Raw genomic sequence first — 20,957 nt, 5'->3', positions numbered from 1 at the left:
ACCACAACAGGAGGATGACATCGATCAAATCACAGCTGTCAACTAAGCTAAGTCACAGCTCTCACGTGGCTAGTTGTAGTAACAGAATAATAGAATGAGCACCTGAGAAGCATATAGATAACTAATATAAAAGAATAGAAATGCTCATATAGCAAGTAGTAGTTTTTCTTATCTCCTTCATTAAGAAATGTAAAACACTCAATCTGTAACTAGTAATCAATACCTTCAGGAACTTCTTGTAGATGAATTGTAAATGAGTTCATATTGATCGATTCTATATTGTAACAGTATGAGCTTGGATCTTCTAAATATCACTACAGAGCCAGAGATTATACATGTTATTCAACTACTCCAATCGAAAGACCTGGATGTGAACATAAACTATGTATGATAGACGGAGATGCAAACTTGCAAACCATTTCATCTATTCAGTGATGTCCAAAATTGTTGCTCGAGTAATTTCACTGTGCGACTACTATGTCACCTTAAAGCTCGTCAACTGCTTTCTCATGTATTCAATCTCTAAGTCATAAGCCTTTTCTGAATGCTGAAGTGCGCAATAACTCCATTTGAGTACTATTGAAATATATCTCGCACAAGGTATGCTATGACACAACCTACTTACAGGACTTCATTATATGATTATGAACACACTCTTTGTCATTTGTTCAATGAATACCTTTTGGAGTCTGCAGACAATTGATCATCGAACGGAACCATTAGCTTCTTTATTCTTATTTTATAAGCCTATATATTCTAAACCTTTTGGAACTGCCAGGAACTCTGTGTATCATGGCAATAAATGAATGCCAGAAAACTTGTCATTTACTTGTAATACCTCATTGTTGATAGAAGTGATCTCTACTGCCAGATGTGACTGGTCTACAGGAAAATATCAGCATCTAACTGTTGTGGCATGTCCAAACCTCCCATCTTTATTCTGGATCATAAAGCATTCTGTTAACATATTGTTGTTAACATATTGTTGGTAAATGTGGGTTCTGGCCTCACATTGTCGGTAAGGCGGAAACATCTAGAATTATTCGATATTCAATCTACCAATGCTCACCACACACATAAAATAAATGGCGAGGAAAAACCACCCCAATCTGTATTATTAATTCACATAATTATCAATAATACAATCAAAATATAACACCTCAATGGTATTCCAAACAATCAAGCATGCGTACGTTTAATAATATTTAAGCATCCGCTCACGAGCGATGCTTAAGCCTACATCTTAAACATTGTTCTCGTCTATCAAACACAATATGAATATGTATATATAGTCATTCAAAACTTAACCACCAAAATATATCATACTTATTCTATAAGTCTTCCCATACTTTTTATGTAAGTCTTCCTTTCTTGATGCCAAATCTTCACACTTGTGACCAATACATAGAATATTTAATAGTTGTCTAACCCAATTATGATAATAATTGTTTACCAATACAATTATTACTCAATCCAATTATATCTTGCATCACCAAGCCCATATAACTTATTGGATTTAAACCCAACAATCCCCCTATTGAACAAGTCAACATCAGCTCTTAGTAGTGCTTACTGAGTGTTGATGTTTTTTTTGTCTACCTATTTTATTTTCTATCTTTAAGCTAGGATAAATTAGTAGGAATAAGTCATGGAAGTAGTCCGTTGGTTATTTTTTTTCAATTTTTATGCAGTTAGTCGTAGCATTTTTTTAGTAGTGGTGTGGTGTGACTCAACTTAAACCCTTTTTGTGTCATTTGTGATGTAGAGTAAATAGGGTATCGATTTACGCCGAGGATCAAGAGCTCACTTTTCTTCTATTTCAATAATATTATCAAGAATGGATTTGTTTTGTTTATCTAACAACTAAATTAACTAGTAAGCAAGGAAAATTTTATTCGTAAAGGATTAAATAAATATGTTGGAAAGTATGTCGATCCACCCTAAACTTATGACACAATTCTAAAATTTATATGATATGTTCTGAAAGATACCTATAGAGAACCTTCCATGACCACATAGAAATAAGTTATGCTACCCATATAACTTCATGACCACATAAAAAGGTTAAAACGAATTACACACTTATACAACCAATCCCATGACCACATAAGAAGATTAATTGACTTTACAGAGATAGCAATCACTAAACATAACTGGATGACCACATACCATAGTTAATTCATGCATCTCTATAAGCATTGACGTATATACATGCACAATCAAGAACACATCTCAGAAAATCAAAACTGTATAATTATCATAAAGTTTAGGGCTTCAATTAGCCATCCAACAATAAAAATCTAGCCAACCATAATAATAATAAAACTGATAAGGTTCATGAGAAGATTAGAATACAATACAAAGTATAGTGAATGGAGAATTATCCCTATGTTGTTGACATTCAAATCTCCAAACATAAAGTTTTTCTTCTCCTCTTCTTGGCGTCTCCTCTTGGTGGCTATCAATAGGGCTGCACAGAATTCCGGTCTGGGCCTGTAACCCAGACCGGACCGGGTCTACCGGTCCAAGACCTGGACCAGACCAGACATACCCGGTCCGGTCCCCGGTCCTTATAATTGAAAAAATCTGGTCTTCGGTCCGGTCCGGTCCAAGACCTGAAAAAATCCGGTCCAGACCTGAATGGACCTGAATTCATATATATAATTGTTTTACATTTAGTTTATGTCTTATAAGATTATATATAAATATTAAATATTCACCCATATCATTTTTTATTGATCCAAGTTAATAGATAATAAATTCATATAATAAAATAGATCGATACGACACTTTAAATTACTAAATTCCGTACTTCATGTAATAAAATAATATATTCATACTCTTAAGATTTTATATTTACTTTTAAAATAATAAGATATGTACTTATTTTTAAATTTTTATTAACGTACCAAGTAACAAAATTTTTAATGTATATAAATTTGGAAAAAAAATTAAAAAAATTTATATAAAAAATTATTTATATAAATATTAATTAAACCGGTCCAAACCGGTCCGGTCCCGGTCCGGGTCCAGTCCGGGTTTTTCCGGTCCGGTCCGGTCTCAAGACCGGATAGAGCCGCTCCGGTCCTCGGTCCTTAATTCCGAAAAAATCCGGTCTTCGGTCCGGTCCGGGTCGGTCCGGTCTGGTCCGGTTTTTGACCTTTGTGCAGCCCTAGCAATCCATAGGTATCTTCCATCTCTAATCTTATAAACCTAATATATAAAGTATTTTTATTATTTCTAGGAATAAACAAGAGTTTCCAAAATTGAATGGGATTCTAAATTCAAATTTGTAGCTGCTTTTTCTTGCCGTTACTGGGTTGATCCAGATAGATTTTGAAGTCTGGACCACTCTCTAATTAAATAGAATCTCGATATCTTTGCGTGGACTGTTGAATCGCCCAAATCTGATATACAAAACTCAAAATAAGGCCCAAACAATGAGTCCGCCACAAACAATCCAACAAATTCGAATTTTCTTCTAATTTAGCTCCAATCCTTTCCAAATTAGAATTACTTGCTTCCTACAATAAAATATTATAAACTAATTAATAAAGTTCCGATTAAATACATAATAGAATTAATATGGAAACATTAATCATCTAAAATATATATAAATATATAGTATATTATGGTGCAAGTACCAAAAATAGTGTAACTGACATGTAATTTATGTGCTATTTAAAAGATATTTGTCGGTAATGAAATAGTGAGTCTTTCACAACCATATCTTGTGTTCAACATTCTGGTATCAGATCTATTACTCGGAGGTTCCATGTGGTGATGTCTTTCGTCAAAAAGATGGCAGATGTTCAAGTCGGTGGATTCGAAAAGCTGAACAACCAGAATTACTGTTCTTGGTCTAAATAAATATATTGGAAAACATGTCGATCCACCCTAAACTCATGACATAATTCTGAAATTTATATGATATATTCTGAATGATACCTATAGAGAACCTGTCATGACCACATAGAAATAAGTTCCGCTACCCATATAACTTCATGACCACATAGAAAGGTTAAAACGAGTTACACACTTATACAACCAATCCCATGATCATATAGAAAGATTAATTGACTTCACAGAGATAACAATCACTAAACATAACTGGATGACCACATACCATAGTTAATTCATGCATCTCTATAAGCATTGATGTATATACATGCACAATCAAGAACACATCTCAGAAAATCAAAACTGTATAATTGTCATAAAGTTTAGGGCTTCAAACAACCATCCAACAATAAAAATCTAGCCAACCATAATAATAATAAAACTGATAAGGTTCATGAGAAGATTAGAATACAATACAAAGTATAGAGAATGAAGAATTATCCCAATGTTGTTGACATTCAAATCTCCAAACATAAAGTTCTTCTTCTCCTCTTCTTGGCACTCCTCTTGGTGGCTATCGATACATATCTTTTATCTCTAATATTATAAACCTAATATATAATTTTTTTTATTATTTCTAGGAATAAACAAGAGTTTCAAAAATTGAATAGGATTCTAAATTCAAAATTATAGCTGACTTTTTCTTGCTGTTACTGGGCTGATCCAAATAGATTTTGAAGTCCGGACCACTCTCTAATTAAATAGAATCTCGTTATCTTTGTGTGGACTGTTGAACCGCCCAAATCTGATATACAAAACTCAAAATACGGCCTAAACAACGAGTCCCCCGCAAACAATCCAACAAATCCGAATTTTCTTCTAATTTAGTTCCAATCCTTTCCAAATTAGAATTACTTGCTTCCTACAATAGAATATTACAAACTAATTATTAAAGGTTCGATTAAATACATAATAGAATTAATATGGAAACATTAATCATTTAAAATATATATTATATCATTGTGCAAGTACCGAAAATAGTGTAACCGACATGTAATTTATGTGCTATTTAAAAGATATTTGTCGGTTATGAAATAGTGAGTCTTTCACAACCATATCTTGTGTTCAACATTCTGGTATCAGATCTATTACTCGGAGGTTCGATGTGGTGATATCTTTCGTAAAAAAGATGGCAGATCTTCAAGTCGGTGGAATCAAAAAGCTGAACAACCAGAATTACTGTTCTTGGTCTACATATATGTATGATGTCTTATATACAAGGCTATAGGGAGATCTACATGAATTAGCCAGTAGGTTTCGAGAGTAAAGAACATCCTGATTATGTGTGTAAACTTCGGAAGACGATCTACGGAGTAAAACAATCAGTGAGGATGTAATGGTAAGATTGTTGAATTTCTTACACAAAATGGTTATGTGGTAACATCCGTAGATTCTAGTTTGTTTTTTAAATCTGAAGGAGGGAAGCTAGCAATTGTGCTAGTTTATGTAGATGACCTAATTATTACAGAATATTATGATGATGAAATTCTCCGAATCAAAGACAAATTGTCTGTTTATTTTTAAATGAAGAATCTTGGACAACTTAAGCATTTTCTTGGTCTTGAGATTGATCGCACACAGGAAGGGATATTTCTCAATTAAAACAAATATGCCTAAGATTTGTTAAATAAGTTTGAAATGGTTAAATGCAAGCCAATTTTAACACCCCTGGAGCAAAATATAAAGTTGTCAGCCTATGAAGGAAATGATTTAAAAGATGCTACTATGTATCGGCAGTTGGTAGGCAGCCTTATATATTTAACTATAACAAGGTCGGATATCTATTTTACAGTTGGCGTAGTGAGCCTCTACATGCAAAATTCGAAGAAGCATCACCTTGAAGTAGTTCAACGAATCTTGAGATATATAAAGGGGATGCTTGGTTATGGTATTATGTACAAGAAAGGAGGAGCCTGCATGTTAATTGGATATTGTGATGGTGAATATGCATGTGATCATAATACGAGGTGTTTAACTACTGGATACACGTTTCTTCTTGGGTCTGGAGAAATATCATGGTGTAGAAAAAGGAAACCAATAGTATCTCTGTCGAGCACATAATATGAATATATAGCAGCGGCAATGGCGACTCAGGAAAGTACAGGGTATATTGTTATTGAAGAACTTACATCAGCCGATAAAGGATAATATTCATGTGTGCTCTGATAACTTATCAACAATAAAGTTGGCGGAAAATTCAATTTTCATGCCAGAACTAAACATGTAAAGGAAAATTCAGTTTTTCTATTGTAGCATGTCAATATGGGAGAACAAACTGCATACCTTCTCACAAAAGGGTTGCGCGTCAACAAGTTTACAATTTTCTGGAGCAAGTACGGGTGTGCAAAATCGAACCGAAATCGAAAAAATAAACCGAACAGGTAAATTTTGGTTCGCTTTGGTTTATTTTTTTTTAAATCCAAGTAATTTTAATTTTTTGGTTCAAATCAAAATAAAATCGCTTTGGTTTGGTTTATCAAAATTTTGGTTGGGTTTTAACCGAATTAACTGAAATGTATATATTTATATTTTTAAATTATATATATTATATAATTTAGTAAATATTAAACAGAACATAAAATATCGACTTGACCATCAGATGAGTGGGTACCGAGTATATGAGATGACCTAATGAAAACTCTAAAATCGCCGCCAATTCAATCTAGCTACCCAGCCCAATTCGATCTTTCTTTCAAGTTTCAAGTATCAAAGATTCTTTCATCCAAGTATCCAAGAGCCAACATGTATCATTGATTCATTTATTCTAATATTATGATCTTCGATATTCATGAAATTAATAGTACTTTGTGTTTGTACTTCGTAGTTTGTTTAATTAATGGTAAGTTTCTTGATATATATATATAAATATATATATATATATATATATAAGAGGAAAGATCAATTGTTAATTCATTTGATTAAGTAACTAATTAACTAAATGACAACCATCAGATTCATTTTATCTCAATGGTTGAGATTATTTAGAAAGTAGCACACAATAACTTAAACGGACATTTAGAAAACTAACATATACACATTTAAAAAATTAACATACATCCCACTACCCTAAAATACACATACATGTGTTGTTTAATTATATTTACTAGAGTTAATTTCACTTTACATCCCTTTGGTTTCAGCATAATACGGATTGGGTCAAGAACTTTAATTATATGCAATATGAATCCCTAGGGTTTTCATACCCTTACAATGCCCACCTTTTGACCGATTTTCATTAATTTTGACCGTTAAATAACAGTTGACTAGGGGTAAAATGGAGAAATTAAGTATAAAATATTTAAAAAATATATTAAAAATTCGAAAAATTACAAAATAAAATGTAAAAAATATAGTTATTTTTTTATAGTGCGAGTATGTATATAACAAATTTTATAATGTGCGTAATAATTTTTAAATATATCAAAAAAATATTATTTAACTTGAATATTTTAAAGATGAAATAATTAAATAAAGAAACTAAGAAAAATTATTATTATTTTTTTAAAAAAGGCTTAAATCAGTTTAACACTTGATTCAATTTTTTTAAAAAAAATCAATTTTTTAACTATTTTTCCAATATTTTAAATGTATTAATGTTTTATTCAAATATTTTATATGTGTTATCTCTGTTTTACCCCTACTCAACCGAATTTAACTGTCAAAATTGACAGACAATTTGCTAAGGGGTGGTTATTTTAAGAGTATAGAAATCTAAGGGATTCATATTGCATATAATTAAAGTTCTTAACCCAATTTGCATTAAGCTGAAATCGAAGGGATGCAAAGTGAAAATAACTTTATTTACTATATAGTCAACAAGCCATTTATATATTCAATAAACCATTTGTCTATAAAATTAAATACACAATTTATAATTCAGAAAAATAGTTACATAAACTACAATAATTGAAAAACACTATAAATATTAGTTGAACACATGACAAATATTAACTCATGAAATTAAGTTACAGAACATAATATTAATATAAATACCAAATAGCAGAACACAAACACATAAATTATAAAACATATTAAATTGAATTACAGAATATAGAAATTAAATTAAATTACATAACACAAAAAAATTAAAGTTAAAAAATAATTACATAACAAAAAAAATAAAAGTCATGAAAAAAATATGAACAAAATATATAAATTATTATGAAACACATTAATGTACAGAACTGAAAGGTTTTGAGGCATAAAACGCAACGGAGGCTGTAATTAAAAATGTGAAAAACCAGAATTTTTGAAACCTACTATAGGATCCATGCAAAAAATAGATATATAATTTGTAGATCATATTGTTTACCTTAAGAAGCTTTACAAATTGGTTGATTATTGGAGATCCGAAACTTGTTCAATCACCACGTATCTCGCTCTCGCGATCTACGCTCTATCGGTATCCACATGAATGCTTGTACGCAAGGATTGGATGTGTACTGGGCTACTAGCACAAAATCGTTTCTTCTTGTTCTCTCCATCTTCCCTCTTGGTGGCTAGGGTTTTTTTAATAAAAGTACTTCCTTCAACATCAGCCACATAAGAGATATTATATATATGGTAGAAAAATAAATTATAACTCTTAACTAATTAGGAGTTATTATTAATTCAAAATTTCTTTTTATAAAATATTTAAGTCTCACTTAATTATTTAATAACTGAATTTTATAATTAAAATTACTAAATTTGAATATCATTATTTATCCATTTAATTAAATCAAATTTAATCAATATTATAAATAATTCGATTTACTTTAATTTAATTTAAATCCAATTTAAATTAAATAATCTTTCAAGTATTCTTTATGTTTGACCCTATAGGTTATTTTTACGTTAGAAACGAGTTTAAAATCGTAAATAATAAGCGGCATCTCGTAATACATCATTGCTAACCATGTAATAATAATAAAATCGGTGATCGATTAAACATTTCTTGAATAATGTATAATATAATATAATCCCTTTAACCATATATTATAGATTAAACTAGAGGAATATAATGTATCATCCTCGTCATAGTTTAATCCAGGTTTTTTTGATCAATGAGTAGACTATCACATCAAATTAACATTTGAGCGCGACCACGTATTTCATAGCCCGGCTCACACAAGAGGCCAATAGTATCACTCCAAAAATTAGGAGGGCTAAATCCTTTCTAGATCATTTATATTTCTCATAGGATTCATAATATACTCGAAATACACTTTTATCATTACCCGATCAAAAGGTAATTTCAAGTCTACGGACCATTACATCATTATCACTGTGAGAATTACTTATGACACAACAGACATGTAGAAACTCACATTGGGTCTGTCCAGCACCGTGTCATTTACATCTACCTGTGGTTTTTACTTTAGTAACACTATACTTATGATCAATGAGATGTGATCATCAGTCAACAAATACACCAGTCTTAATGCATTATTATTGTCACTTAATAATAATACCCGACTAGGGATTTTTAGGAATATTGATACTATTATCATAATCTCATTTCATAGTCACGTACTTAGAGATATAGAATTCATATCATATTCAAAGGACATTTATCAATCTAGTATTTGTATCACTGTAATTTAAGACATAATAAATTATAAAGGAAATAATCGATAGAACATAAACATTAATAATCTAGAAGTCTTAAACTAAAAAATTATAATGTTGTCTCTAGGGCACAAACACTAACAAGAACATCTATTGAAAATTACATAACATTGAAGAAAAATATACAGTACATAACATATTTAATCCACGTGTATTATATAAAAATAATTAAATGTATTTTATAAAAATATTTATAATACACATAAAATTACTGAAAATCACAAAACATGAAAAATATACATTAAGTAAAAACACTTAACACTAAGGGAAAAACAAAAAAATTTCCATCCTATATTTTTTATAACATAAAGGATTACAAAATTAAAAAACAAAATCATAAAACAAACTCTATAAAATTAAATAAAAAAATTATAATTCAAAATAATAGTTAAAAAACTACAATAATCAAGAAATACTAAAAAATATTAGCTCAACACATGACAAATATTGTAGAACTCGTGATATTAAGTTAAAGAACATAAATATTAACATAAATAACATGTTGAATATATTTGAAATGTCATGTCTAATATGTTTCATGTTTAGTTTTTTCAGATCTTAACAAACAGGAAATATCAGTTCTTACTGGAATCAGTACTTACTGGAAGTCAGGACTTAATGTCATATCAGGACTTAAGTACGAGAGGACTTACAGTTAAGGAAGGAAGCTGATTAACAGTAGAAGATAGAGACTAATACAAGAAGAAGATATGCAAGGAAAGAGTTAGAGGACTAGAATAATTATATAAGATATCTGATTGATATATTTTAGGAGATAGAATTATATACCATATCAATTAGAAGTTATCTTGTAACTGTGTACTATATAAACACAGACATAGGTTTACACTATATGTGTTATCATTATCGAGAAGATCATACATTGTAACCTAGAAGCTCTCGTGATATTTATTCATCACTGAGAGATGACAGATCTATTGTGTTAGGTCACACTTTCACTGTAGAGGGGGTGAATACAGTATTTATTACAATCAAATCAAACTTCAAGAACTTATGTAACAGAAAACAAACTTTATTAAAACAATAAACTCTGTTACAATCTGGAACTGTTATCTCTCAGTGATGAACAAAATATCACGAGAGCTGCTAGGGTTACAGTAAATAATATTCTCGATAATGATAACACTTATAGTGTAAACCCCATGTCTGTGTTTATATATTACACAGTTACAAGATAATCGCTAATTGATATGGAATATAATTCTGCTTCCTAATATATATCAATCAGATATCTTTCCTTCCAAATATTCCATTCTTTACGGAATTCCTTCTTCATGCATATCTCTTCTTATGTTTATCTTGATCTTCTTAACTTTAATCAGCTACTGTCCTTATCTGATCGTCCTTCAGCACTTAAGTTCTGATATCTATCTCCTGATGCTTATCTCCTGATAACATAAGTACTAATATCCCTTAAGTTCTGACGTCCAGTATAAGTACTGATCAGTTAAGTACTGATTTGTTCTGTTCAAATAAGATCTGAAATCTAAACATAAAACATATTAGCCATGACATTATCAAATATATCTAACAATCTCCCCCAACTTGTAAATTAGCAAAATATACAAGTTTAACAGATATTTGATGATGTCAAAAACATTAAGTACAAATGCATGAGAAATAGACAAGATAACTACAACTTACAGTCCTTAAAGCTTTTACCAATTCAACTTCTGATAACAACTTTAGTCTGTATACACATCAGAATTTAAGTAGTTGTAGATCTTTGACTTGGCTTCATTATTTTCTGATCTCTCTGATGTCAGGAGTTGTTCTGAGATAATTCTTCAACAAACATTTCTCAGCATATCTGAGTTCATCAATCATTCTCCGTTTGACATCTTTAAGCTCTGCAGTATCTTCACCAGTTTGAAATATTGCAGCTCTGAGATCATTAATCTTTGCTCTTCTCAACTCCCGATCTAGTCTTATGACATAAGCTTTGTTAGACTCTAGATTGAATTCAAGCCCCTTAATACCAAGATATGTTCTGATCTTTGCAGTATTAGGCTTCATATCAACAATATCACCATTGTGATTTCTGTACTTTGGAACATATATGCTGTCAGACTTAACAGAATAAAGTCTTTTCTGTCTCTGAATCTGTTCTTTCAAATAATTTGCAGCAGTCCCTGTCAATCTGTCATCCACTTGAAGTAAGAATAATACATGCTCCAATTCTTCAAAATACTTCAATGGAATGGCATTTTGTCTTATATGATAAACCCTACCATCTGTCATGAAATACAACAAGATGTGTTCCTTCAAGTAGGTATGGTAAACCATTTGTACAGATTCCAATTGATTCAATCTTTCAGGAGTTGCTCCAATTCCTGGTTCACACAAGGAAGTTGGATCATTAGTAGTGTTGTGTACTCTTCTTTCATCAGCACTTCCCAATCCAGTTTTATCTCTTGCTTCCTTTCCAGTAACTACTCTAGCTTCAAAACGACTTGCAGTAGTCTTCAAAGGTTGAGTTTGTTTTGCTTTAGTGAATCCTGGTAGGAGTGTATTTGATCTTCCTTCTGATATCAAGTTAACTTGAGCTGTGTCAGAGGTTACTTGCTTCTTTTGAATATCAGAACTTTTAATTTCTTGACTCTGAACAACTTGAGCTGTGTCAGAGGTTGTTTTAAGAACTTTTCTTGAAATCAGAGCAAGATTATCTTTGTCATCAGTAATTTCTTCATCTTCAGGAGGTACATAGACTTTAACAGGTTCACCAACCTTTTCTTTACCCTTGGATCTTGGATCTATCTTTGGTTGTGATTTAGCAAATGTTGCTTCAGTTTGTGCCTTTTCTTTAATCACAATACCTTTCAGTTTTGGAAGTGATTTTTTACCAGAAGCTTCGGATTTAGATGTGACTTTCTCTGATTTAAGTCTAGCTTCTTCTTCCTTTAAACTTTCCAAGTCCATTCCTGGATTTTCTTGAAGAAATAACTGTCTTGACATTTCTTCATCAAGATCTAGAAGTTCATCAGAATTTATTCTTTTACCAGTATCAGAACTTAATCTCTTCCCAGTATCAGAACTTATCCTGTGACTTGCAATTTCAGCATTTCTTGATGAGAATCTTTTACTTTGACTATGACCTCCACCCATTCCAGAGTTTCCTTGGTCATCTTTTTCATCATCCTTTCCTTGCAGTGTCTTGTCATCCTTGCATTTGGACTTAATCACTTTCTCCCCCTTTTTGGCATCAGCAGGAAGTAGAAGAGAGATAAGCAATTCCACTGAAGATTGGATATCTGTCAGTTGTGATTGCTGAGAAGCTTGATTTTGCAGAATTTTATCAATCTGTGCTTGTTGGCGATCTTGAGTCTTCTCAATATAAGCAATCCTGTCCATAGATGGTTGAAAGAACTTTTTCTTATCAAGTTTCCAAACTTGTTCTTGTTTGGTAAAGTTCTCCTGAATCTTGTGTATTTCGGCATGAGTAGTTGAATGAAGACCTTGTAAATGTTTAGTACTCAATGCAGTGACACGAAGCTGAGCTTTGAAATCATCAGAATTTAACATTTCATCAGCTTTAGTAAAGTGCTCAGTAAGATGTAACGCAGATGGAATACATGAGACTGAGTTCCATTCCTTAGTCCACTCCTGTCCTGCAGGAGTTTCACTCCAAGGCACTGGTGGTTCCTCTGTAACATACTTCTTTACTAGTTCAGACTTTGAAAGAGGAATGTGTCCTGAAGGACCTGCTGCATCAGTATTTGCAGTTGGAGCAGCATCACCAGTATCTCCAGCATGTGCAGCATCAGAACTTATAGAATCAGCATCATCTGATATAATAGCAGTGTGAGTAGCAATGGAGGCGTCAGCATCCTCTAATTGCTGATCTGATGCTAAGTTCTGATCAACAGCCAAATCCTGATGCTCACCTAAAGTCTGATCATCAGTGTCGAGATGCAGAGAAGGTGACTTAGATAATTCCGGAGTTTTAATAGCATCAGTAACAGTTGTTGGCAAAAGATTTGTTGTTGTTGGAGCTTCTAAGAAAATTACTCCAGGCACAACTAAGTGTTGATCAGCATTATCAGCACTTGTGCCTTGATGACCAAGAGACACAGATGGGAAAGTAGCCTTGTCAGATACAGTTTCCTGAGATGGAGTGGATGGAGAAGAAGGAACTGGAGCAAATTCTTTTTCTTGTGAGATCAGAGATTCCTGAGCCCCTTCCTTAGCTGCTTCCTCATCATCATCTGAAACTGGCCTTTTTGCCCTCTGTTTCTTGTATGTCCTTGGTAATTTAGAGTCCTTGGAAGTGTCAGGAATTGTCATTTTTCTAAGCCTTTTGAGAAGCTTAGATCCTCCAAGTTCAGAATCCTTCTGAGAAATCTTTTTCTCAGCTGCAGTTACCACATGTTCTGAAGAAAGAATCGGTTCCTCAGAATCTGAGTCATCTCTCAAGGTGATCCTCCTCTTCTTCTGAGGTGTGTGAGAAACAGTCTTTGTTCTCTTTGGCTTGGAAGATGTAGGTTTCACATAGGACTTGAGATATGTTCTGAGAGATGGTTGAGAGGTTTGAGGTGGCTGAGTAGAGATGGTAGGTGCTGATGAACCAGGTTCTGATATTTGAACATCAGGATAAAGTGCAGTGTACTTAACAGGATCATAGGTGATTAAGGCTTGTTTGACAGATAAAGGTATTAAGAGGGGTCTTAACACAGCCTTTTTATTATCAGAAGATAATAAATCAGTAAAAGCTCTCTTAGCTATTCTGAAAGATGGAATGAGATCACCAAAATTTTGGGGGGAATTACAACAAAAATTATAAATAAGCTGATAAAATCTTGCAAAATATACAGTATTGCGATCTTCTGTCATCCTATCCCCAATAGAACCCAAAACTGCACGTGCATAATCAAAATCAGTGTGATTTAGAAGTGCATACCCGATTTGTTGGCTGAATATGGGAATTGCATCAAAATTTGTACATTTGTTGGCGAAAGCTTTGGTAATGCAATCAAAGAAGAAACTCCATTCCCTCCGTATGAAGGATCTCTTCAACTGTCCAAGCTTGGTCAATGTTCCTTCATATCCCAGACTAACCATCATATTTTGAAGAACTGAGTCATCAACAGTAGAATAAACACAGTCCTCAGGAAGCTGTAATGCCTGTCTAACTGTAGACAGAGTCACAACATACTCATTTTCCCCTGATGAAAATATTAAACTTGGGGACCCGTGAGCACCACCATTGTCATATACTCCACTCCTCCAAAACTCCAGTACTTGAACCCCAGAAATTGATGTAGGCTCAGTTAGAGCAAACCCAATATCAGAACTTGTGAGAAAGTCTTGAATAAAATGAAATTCAGAGGGTGCCTCTGTAGTGTGTAGTATCGCAGAGAAGTTATTAGGAACAAACTTTGCTCCATCAAAGAGAATGTCCTTGGGTGCCATTATGTTTTGATAAGAAAACGGTAACCTGTAATGTGTTTGAGAAAATGCCTCTGAAAAGAAAATCGTCAGGAGATGAGAGAGGTTAAAAGTAAAGAGAGAGATAAAATATAATGGTAAATAAAAGATTTGACAATCTTTGCTCTCTTTTACTTATACACAAAAAGTAACCGTTGAGGACACATGGCAGACATGCATTGAAAAGTAGTGGTAAATACCTTGACACCTGTTTTTCATAGAGAAAGCAAAAAGTAATGGGCACGGTAAATAAGGAATAATTACCACCCACTTGCAGTTTTTCAAGGAAAAACAAACCGTTTCACTTACCTAGATTCCATTAATCAAGGTGAATCAGTTTTAATTTAAAATTGAAACTGTTCCCACTAATTCAAATATTTTACTCTGCAATATTAATATTCCGAGAAAAAACTGTGTGTGAGAATGAGTAAAATCAATCAGTTAAGTAAGTACTGATAAAACATTTTCAGAACTTAAAATCAGACACAATTTATCAGAATATTTATCAGGATTTATCAATGCGTATCAAAATTTCTCAGAGACAAGATCAGAAGACTTAAAACAAATTCCATTAATATATCAAAATAATACATTGATGAAATTGAAATTACATCAGAACTTTTACATTCTTGTCCTAAGCTTCTAAATCTAACATCAACAGCCTTAGTCCTAGCTAAGAAGCCTGACAAAGCTGAGGATGAAGAAGAACAGGAAGAAGACGAGATTAAGTCATCTTCCTCTTCCTATCTTCGACAAACAAGATAGCGAGTCGAATGATTCGCTCTTGCTGACGGATAGCTTCCCGCCGTTCCTCTTCCAATCGATCAAGATGAAGCTGATAGTCCATCTCGAAGAACAGAAGTTGGTTCAGCACCGCCTGTGGGACAGAGCCCCATATCTCTTCAGGAATGGCAGTTACATGCCACTCCTGCTGCCAGTCGGCGCAGCTAAGCTCCATATGAAAATTTTGGTAATTCAAAAACATGTTGTATCGAACCATGATGCTTTTGAAAAAGAATATGAAGTTAAGATTGTGAGAAAAATTGATGAAAGGGCTAAAGTGAAATGGCTGATTATATAGGCAAGAGAATGCCAGGAGACGCGAAGATATTTAATGCTGACAGATAGAGTTAAGTCTACCTCGTCTCCCTAGACTTGAAAAAGAATAATAGTCATTGGAAAAGGAATGTGCACATGTAACAAGAGTGAACTGTTCAAGGACTAGTGCCATTATGTTTTAACCATAGACTATTTATCTTCCACTTCAACATTTCGAAATTAATCTGAGACTGTTACCAAATTTTACTCACAGATAAGTCAAGTAAAGGGTTAGACTGAAAAATCAGAACTTAGACCTATACCAGAACTTAACAGTCATCAGAACATAATGTCTTAACTCGAACAAGGAATATCTATCTTAGTAAGTTTTCATACAAGTTCTGAGTTATAGTCTTCAGGACTTAATCATCAGACCATATAACTAGAACGTGTCCTCAGAATTTGTGCAAAGGGACACAGTGACTGTTTGTCTAAAAGAACATAGACCACCACAAAAATTTCATCATTCATATGGAGTGATTTGTGTGTGCATTAAGCTAAATAACTAATAAAGAGTAAAGTCTGATCTACTTCAGTACATCTTAGAAATAAGTCATAATTAAAATTTTGCTAAAGAGCTGTCATTATCCTGAAACCTACTGATAAATGAGTTCATGCATGAGCCCACCTCAACTGTTTTTGTGCTTATTTTATGGATCTTTAAAATTCTCTTTTACAGTGGCTTCTCAGTGTAAGTGAGTCACGACTGCTTATCAGAATTTATGCTATTATCAGAGTATTTCTCCAGTAATCATAGAGTGTGAACAGTCACCAAGAAAAATATTTTGCTTTTCTAATGCATATTTACTTAATACCAGCTATGCACTTGGGTCGTCCCATTCACATTTTTACTCTAGATCTCAAAGGAGTACCTGATATTATTCTTTGATTTTTTTTTTCTTCTTCTTTTGATAAGTGAGGTTGATCAGCACTTAGTACATTCAGCAGTTTTACTAGAATCAGAACTTAAACAGATGAGTAGCATTATTCTAATTTGGGACTTAGTAATAAGATGAACAAAGTAAACTAAACTAAGCTCAAGTATCAGAATTTGCTTGTGTCATAAGATTTCCACAGAAATAATTACTTCTTTTATGGGATCATTTGTTTATTGAAGACTAGTAGGTCAGTATCTAGCACAATTATCCTCATAGGATAGAATGATTACTTAAACAGATATATCACTTATTAGAGTTAAGAGATATGTATCAGACAACAGTCAGTACTTAAAAACATTTATCAATTAATGCACAGAATATACAAAGAGATTAATTCTGTAAATACTGATCATAAAGTCTGATAACATAGAACAAGTTTAAGCAGATTTAGAGAAAGAACCTGAAATCATTCCAAGTTCATTTACCAATTTTGTAAAGGTAGCTTCACACAGTGGTTTTGTGAAGATATCTGCTACTTGTTGATCTGTGGGAACAAAATGCAATTCCACTGTACCTTCATCCACATGTTCCCTGATGAAATGGTACCTGATGCTGATGTGCTTTGTCATAGAGTGTTGAACTGGATTACCTGTCATAGCAATAGCACTTTGATTATCACAGTAAATAGGGATTTTGAAATATGTTAACCCATAATCCAGTAACTGATTCTTCATCCAAAGAATCTGTGCACAGCAGCTTCCTGCAGCAATATACTCTGCTTCTGCAGTTGATGTGGAAATTGACTTTTGTTTCTTGCTATACCAAGAAACCAACCTGCCTCCAAGAAATTGGCAGCTACCACTTGTGCTTTTCCTGTCAATTTTGCAACCTGCAAAATCTGCATCTGAGTAACCTATTAATTTAAAATCTGATTCTCTAGGATACCATAATCCTAGATCAGCTGTTCCTTTAAGATACTTAAAGATTCTTTTTACAGCTGTTAAGTGAGGTTCTCTTGGATCTGCTTGAAATCTTGCACAAAGACAGGTAGCAAACATGATATCTGGTCTACTAGCAGTTAGATAGAGAAGTGAGCCAATCATACCTCTGTAATCAGTAATATCTACTGAATTACCAGTATCCTTATCCAGTTTTGTTGCAGTGGCCATGGGAGTGGATGCACTTGAACAGTCTTGCATTCCAAATTTCTTCAGCAAGTTTCTGGTGTACTTAGATTGACAAATAAAAGTTCCTTCTTCACTCTGCTTGACTTGAAGGCCCAGAAAATAACTAAGTTCTCCCATCATACTCATCTGATATCTTGACTGCATTAGTTTGGCAAACTTTTTACAAAGTTTGTCATTTGGAGACCCAAAAATAATATCATCAACATAAATCTGGATCAAAAGTAAGTCCTTGCCATGGTTGAGATAGAACAGTGTTTTGTCAATAGTTCCTCTGTTGAATCCACTTTCCTGAAGAAACTGAGCTAAAGTCTCATACCATGCTCTAGGAGCTTGCTTAAGTCCATAAAGTGCTTTATCAAGCCTGTAGACATAATCTGGATGTTTGGAATCTACAAAGCCTGGAGGTTGTTCAACATATACTTCCTCTTCCAATTCTCCATTGAGAAAAGCACTTTTCACATCCATTTGAAAGACAGTAAACTTTTTGTGAGCAGCATAAGCCATGAATATCCTTATGGCTTCTAACCTAGCAACTGGCGCAAATGTTTCATCATAGTCAATGCCCTCCTGTTGAGAATATCCTTTTGCAACCAGCCTTGCCTTGTTCCTTACAATTATGCCATCACTGTCAGTTTTGTTTCTGAATACCCACTTTGTACCAACAACCGATCTATTCTTAGGTCTTGGCACTAAGGTCCAGACTTTGTTTCTTTCAAATTCATTCAACTCTTCCTGCATTGCTTGCACCCAATCAGCATCTTGAAGAGCTTCTTCCACTTTCTTTGGCTCAGACTGAGAAAGAAAAGAATTGTAAAGACATTCATTCGAAGTACCTGTTCTAGTTCTGACACCTGCCTCAGGATTTCCAATTATCAAGTCAGGTGTATGTGATTTTGTCCACTTCCTTGCAGATGGAAGATTTTCTCTAGAACTGGATGCTCCCCCATGATTCATGCTGTCTTCGGTTTCATTTTCTGATGCTCCCCCTGAAACTATGCTCTCTGAGTTGGATCCTTCAGCATTTAGATTTTCAGTACTGTCAGTACTTGGCTTATCAGAACTTGACGAATCAGAATTTGAAGAGCCATATGTATGTTCTGATGCTTCTTGAGATGTGATAATATCTTGAGTATGCTCCCCCTGCATTGGTGCATCTTCCTTTGACGTAGTCACCACAGTTTCAATAACATCAGAGTTTAATCCATCAGAATTTACAGTATCAGGACTTAGACTGTCAGGACTTGAGGTATCAGAATATGAATCTTCATTTTCAAATCTCAGCTGATCATGATCAATGCAATCTTCAAGTCCAGTGATCTTCTTGTCATCAAAAGAGACATTGATAGATTCCATGACCACTTTTGTTCTCAAATTATAGACTCTGAAGGCTTTTGTAGAAAGTGGATATCCAACAAAGATTCCCTCATCAGCTTTTAGATCAAACTTGGATAGCTGTTCAGGATGAGTCTTGAGAACAAAACACTTACATCCAAATACATGAAAGTATTTGAGATTTGGCTTCTTGTTCTTCACCATCTCATATGGTGTTTTTCCATGCTTGTTAATGAGTGTTGCATTTTGAGTAAAACAAGCAGTCTGCACAGCTTCAGCCCAGAAATAGGTTGGAAGCTTTGCTTCTTCAAGCATTGTTCGTGCAGCTTCAATGAGAGTTCTATTCTTCCTTTCAACAACTCCATTTTGCTGTGGAGTTCCAGGAGCAGAAAATTCCTGCTTTATTCCATGATTTTTGCAGAACTCTTCCATTATCAGATTCTTGAATTCAGTGCCATTATCACTCCTCAAAATTTTCACAGAATCTTTGATCAATTTATCCAGATGTTTGACATGATCAATCAGGATAGATGCAGTTTCACTTTTTATGTGCAAGAAATACACCCATGTGTATCTGGTGAACTCATCTACTATGACCAATGCATATTTCTTCTTTGCAATAGACATGACATTCACTGGACCAAATAGATCAACATGAAGTAGATAATAAGGCTCAAGAATTGATGATTCAGTCTTGCTCTTGAACGAAGATTTTCTTTGTTTAGCCTTCTGACATGAGTCACAAAGACCATCAGGAACAAACACTGATTTTGGCAGTCCTCTCACAAGATCTTTCTTGATCAGTTCATTTATCTTGTTGAAGTTTAAATGAGAGAGTTTCTTGTGCCAATTCCAGCTTTCTTCAGTTGAGGCTCTACTCACTAAACAGATTGCAGAACCATCAGAACTTGTTGAAAGCTTAGCTTCATAAATGTTACCACGCCTGAATCCCTTCAGAACATTTTTTTCTTTAGATTTACTAACTATTTCACAATGTTCTGGAAAGAAATCAACATGATAACCTCTGTCACAGATTTGACTTATACTCAGTAAGTTGTGTTTAAGTCCTGAGACCAGAGCTACATCTTTAATGATGACATTCCCAAGATTGATATTGCCATATCCCAAAGTTTTTCCAATGTTGTCATCTCCATAAGAAACACTTGGGCCAGCTTTCTCCACAAAGTCTGATAGCAGGGCCTTATTTCCAGTCATATGTCCTGAACATTCACTGTCCAGAACTAAAATATTTTTCCTGTTGCCCTGTAATCAAAAAGACCACTAATTATTAGTTTTAAGGACCCAGACTTGCTTGGATCCTTTGGCCTTTTTAGGTTTGTTAACATTTGCAGCGGATTTAGCATCAGATTTTATGTTAACAGTTTTCTTATCAGAACTTATACTACCAGACTTTGAATCAGAACTTACACTAGAAAGAGCAACAGAAACTTTCTTTAAAGAAGGTTTTATTTGATAATAATCATAGTACAAACTATGATATTCCTTA

The sequence above is a fragment of the Apium graveolens genome, chromosome 2, assembly GCF_009905375.1.
Source record: "Apium graveolens cultivar Ventura chromosome 2, ASM990537v1, whole genome shotgun sequence".
Classification (NCBI taxonomy): domain Eukaryota; kingdom Viridiplantae; phylum Streptophyta; class Magnoliopsida; order Apiales; family Apiaceae; genus Apium; species Apium graveolens.
Note: the sequence above shows the minus strand (reverse complement) of the source record.